Genomic DNA, 5,266 nt, shown 5'->3' with positions numbered 1-5,266 from the left:
TGACTGGGGTAATGATGGTAGGAGTGTTAGAGACAATAAGGCTGGCATAGGATAGAGACAGTTTCATGGTTATTTTACACAGGATTGCTAGAAGGTGCATGCAACTCGACAGCACAACAAAAATAGACACACACACACACACACACACACACACACAGTTGTGTATTGTAAAGTTGGAATTGACCCAAAGCTGTCCTGGTGGGTTTTCCGAAGTAGTTAATCACACGGGAGAAAATTGCCTATCCTTCTGTGGAATAGCTGGTAGAATTCAAATCGTGATTTCTGGGTTGCAGCACACCTTTTTTCCCACTAAGCTACCACCAGAACTCTGCTGTGTTGTTGTTGTTGATTGCCATCATGTCAAGCATGACTCAAAGTGGCCCTATGAAAAAACGCCTGAAGCCTCTTTATAACTATTGTCATTTATCAAAGTTCATAGAGTTTCCAGAAGCATGTATTTTAGGAAGTGAATGGCACTCCTGCTTCCAAACATGTCTTAAACTGAGAGCTCCACCAAACACTGTCCACCAAGGGTAACTGTTATGGCATTTGACACCCCAATGGCACAAGGTTCAGCATCACAGCACAGATATATATATATATATATTCATAGCAACCTTATAAAAAATAGATCTGAATCCTGTCCCATTCTGCACTGACCTCACAATCTCTGTCCATTGATACAGTCTCTGTGTCTATCCACGTGTTTGAGGGTCTTCCTCTCCTTTGCCATCCCTCTGCCTTTCTAAGCATGATGGCTTTCTCCAAGGAATAGCCTTTCCTAACAATAGTACCAAAGTTTAAGAGATGAAGCCTTACCATAATTACTTCCAAGGAGCAACCTGGCTTCACCCTTTCAAAGATATATTTGTTTGCTCTCTTGGAATATCATAGGATATTCAGTACTCTTCCTCAACACCACACTTAAAGGCATCAATTTTTCTTCTGTCATTCTTATTCATTGTCCAACTCTCAGAAGCATAGTAGATGATTAAAATGAACATAGTCTGAATCAAGGGCACCTTAGTCCTCAAATTAGCATCATTGTTCATCAGTAATTTGGAGAGACTGCAGACTTTCCCAGTGTGTTACATCTCCTGACCTCCTAAATGCTAGTACAAAGTATAGTTATTATGGATCCAAGAAAGAGAAAGTTGTTGGCAGTGTCAAAGTTTTCTCCGTCTATCCTGATGTCATCTATTGGTTTAGCAGTGAGAATTTTTGTTTTCTTGATTTTTTAGGTGCAAACCATATTAAGGGATGTGGTGTTTGATTTTCTGCAGCAAGTATTTAAAGTTTACTTTCAGCAAGTAATGTTGTGTCATCTGCATACTGAGGGCTCTTGTTGAATTTTCGTCCAATACTGATACCACACTCCTCTTCATAGAGTCCAGCTTTTCAAATAACTTGTACAGCATATAGATTGAATAGGTACAGGGAAAGGATACATCCCTGACACACATCTTTCCCAGTGGCTTTTGTGGGGTTTTTTTTGGGTTGTTTTTTTGTGATGTGCCCTCGCTTTGTTCGCACAACACTTTCTTGAACAAGGTATAGAGAATAATTAAGTGTTCTTCTCAATGTTATCCATAATTATGATCCACACAATCAAATGCCTTTGCATAGTCTCACAAAGCACAAGTGTACATCCTTTTGATACTTTCTACTCTCAGCCAGGATCCATCTGACATCAGCAATAATATCCCTAGTACCATGTCCTCTTCTGAATTTAGCTTGAAGTTCTGCAGCTCACTGTCTATGTATGGTTCTGGATGTTTTTGAATGATCTTCTGCAGTATTTTGCTTGCATGTGATATTAATGTTATTGTTCAATAATTTACACATTATGTTGGATTGCCTTTCTTGGGAATGGGAAAAAACACGGATCTCTCCCAGTTGACAGGTAGCTGTCATGTAAATTTCCTGGCCTTGATTGATGAGCACATTCAGGGCTGCATCTGTCATCTGAAAGATGTCAATTGGTATCTCATTGATTCTTGGGGCCTTATTTTTTGCCAATGCCTTCAGTGCAGCTTGAAATTCTTCTTTCCTTACCACTGGTTCCTGATCATATGGCTTTCTTGAAATTTTTCAATGACAATACTGGTCTTTTTGGTACAGTGATTGGGGATTTCCTTCATCTTCATACATAGTAACACTAAAACTTCTAGTGACAAATGGGTGTTACACATGTGAAGTTCATTGAATGGGAATTGAACTCTGCTCTATGTGGAAGGTAAAAATTCCACAAAAATCATCAAAATAGTGTTTTATGATAGATCAACTCAGATTAATCCATTGCTGTTAAGTGAGAACAGACTCCAGCATGTTTTTAGAGACTGTCAATCGCATAGGAAGATCTTTCCCATCTTTCTCTACTGGAACAACTGGTGGATTGAAACTGCAGAAAGGATCCACCTTTGGGTTAGCCTGTCAATTCTTTATGGTAGACAGTTGATTATGCTATATGTGAAGTAGTTATCAGTTCATTTAGTGAATACACTTGAGGTTTGATCAACGTATCTTACAGCCAGAGAGAATAAGAGCAAAAGAGGGAAACTGTAACCAAAGACTTCCTCCTGTATTGCTAAGATCATACAGATATAGGCACAATGAGGTGTAGTATACAGGTTGTCCAGCTAAGCTGGAGAGCACATAAGACAATTCCTTTATTATTGGCAGCCAATATTTAGCCCCCTCCCCTGGTTTTCCAACCAGCTTTCTTTAAAAAAAGATTCCTATGTTTATTGTGGCTCTGTTCACAATAGCAAAGAGTTGGAATCAAACTAAGTACCCATCAACAAATGAATGGATAGAGAAGTTCTGGTATATTCACACAATGGAATACTATGCTGCATTGAAAAACAAGGAACTCATGCAATATTATTCAAAATGGGTGACCTTGGAGGACATTATGCTGAGTGAAATATCTCAGTCGCAAAAGGACAAATACTGCACAGTGCCACGGTTGTAGAATGGGACTGACATCAGGGGTCGGATGAGACTGAGAAAAATTAGATAAATTATGTATATTGCACTGAAACAGATGAGGAAGAGAGCATTTTAAAAGCAATATATGATTGGGTATTATGATTATGACAAGAGTCCAGAATGAGGATTGCATAGTGGAGTGCATCGGAACAGGGAGGGGTTGGGGGTGTGGGAGGTTTGTATGGCAATGAAGGAATTTTTCTCTTACTTTTCAAAGAGAAGAGTGAACTGTGGGGGAGGGGTGGGCAGGGAAAAAATGCAACAATGAATGAATGGAAATCCAAAATCTCTGTAAATGTTCATTAAAATTGATAAAATAAAATTTAAAAAAAACCTATTAGTATAGAGTCTTCTTCCTATTTTTTCTTTATAAATGTTTTCCGTACCTACATTTCCAGTGACATTTGGGAAAAATTGCAAATAACAAAATATAAATATTTGTGGAGTATTTACAATGGACTGAATTTCATAGAAAAAATAGTTTAACATAAGCTGATGATCATTGCCTTATCATTTTCTTCCCTTCATGAAAAGTTAAAGCCTCTTTATTCTGGGGTTTATTTTTGTTTTGCTTTAATGTTTTTCTTTCTGTAGGGGTTGTATGTGTGTAAATATGTGTAAAAAAAGAGACAGACAGACAGACAGACAGAGCTGAAATAACAAAGAAGTACATTGTATGCTAGGGATCTCTGATCTCAAGATTTCAAAGGCATGTGGTTTGAGGACTGGAGGCCCATCCTTGAGTCAGTTTTGACTCTGTGGTAAACAATATATTTATTGTATGCTAAACAGAGGGCAGGGTTCACTTGAGTTTCTCCAAGGCTGAAAACATCAGATTTTAAAGATTGTTGGAGGAAACTCTGGAAGAATATTGGAATAATAAGTTTATGCACTTTGTTGTGACTGAAATAATCAGAATTGACTATAGCACTATCATTTCACTGGACGATTATGGTAAGTGACTGAATAAAATGATATTTTATTTACTCTAGAGTTTACTAGAAGATTTCTCTAGGAAATTTATTTGTTTGCATGATTAAAAACAAAAGTCACTAAAGCAAATTTTCCTTAACTGCAATAGAATAGCTGCAAAATATTCTACCTACATTAGTGGATTGTTTAATATTTAGACTCATAAACTTGTAACTAGAGTTTGCTAAGAATGAAACAACTGCTTTCCTGGCAGGTTATGGGTATTAATATCAAAATGATAGTATCAGCACCAGTTATCAGGCATGAACGGAGAAGAATTCAAGATTCTGTGATTGTTGAGGGGATAAATACTTATTTCACTAAATTCAGTGTGTTTTGTTAGCCTTTCTAGAACTAAACTAGAAATAATTTAGCTATTTAATGCTATTTATGACTATAACACAGGGTATCTTTAAGGAAACTAAGAGTACATCTTGTCTTGCAAATAATTTAATCAGTATGGTTTCTTTTTGTATATTACTGTTGTTGTTATATGCTGTCGAATCTCTTGCGACTCATAGGGATCCTATAGCTCTAAACCCTGATCTGTAGGGAGCCAACCTTTTTGTCTTTGACGCACCTACCCTAGTCATTACCCTAGTCATTGAATCAATCTCATCCAGGGTCTTTCTCTTTTGCATTGTCTCTCTACCCTCCCAAGCATGATGTCCCTCTCTAAGGATTAGTTCTTCCTTGCAACATGCCCAAAATATGTCAGATGAAGCTTCAGAATTCTTGACTCCAAGTGGCAACCTGGTTTAACACTCTGAGGAGTGTTAGTTCTCCTAGCAGTCCATAGTATATTCAATACTCTTCTCCAGCTCCACAGCTTAAAGTCATCAATTCTTTTATCATCTCTAGTCATTGTTTAGCTCTCTGACACATAGCAAGCAATTGCAAAGACCATGGTCTGGATCAGGCCCACTGAAATCTCCAGACTGACATCATTGCTCATCAGTACTCTGGAGAGGTCCCTGACAGTAGACTTTCCCAATACAGTTTGTCTTTTAATTTCCTGGCTGCTGGTAATAATCCTTAATAATTCTTTCTCTTCGTAGCCCTCTATGTTCTCTATAATTCTTTTTCTGTTTCACCTACTCTTTTTTCTACATTATCCCAGTTATTTGCTTTCATTCACAAAATGCATCTAGAAAATAACATCAACGTTAGATGATTTTTATTCTCTTGGTTAAAGTTCATTCTCCTATCTCATTCTCTCTCTCATAAAGATATCTGATATTTAAGAATAACTTTTTGTTTTGTAACATGCATATAGTTAGACATAACCATTATAAATTAACCA

The sequence above is a fragment of the Elephantulus edwardii genome, unplaced genomic scaffold (genome assembly GCF_000299155.1).
Source record: "Elephantulus edwardii isolate Elephantulus edwardi_28Jun2011 unplaced genomic scaffold, EleEdw1.0 scaffold00042, whole genome shotgun sequence".
NCBI lineage: Eukaryota > Metazoa > Chordata > Mammalia > Macroscelidea > Macroscelididae > Elephantulus > Elephantulus edwardii.
The sequence above is the reverse complement of the archived record's forward strand: the minus strand, read 5'-3'. Positions refer to the sequence as shown.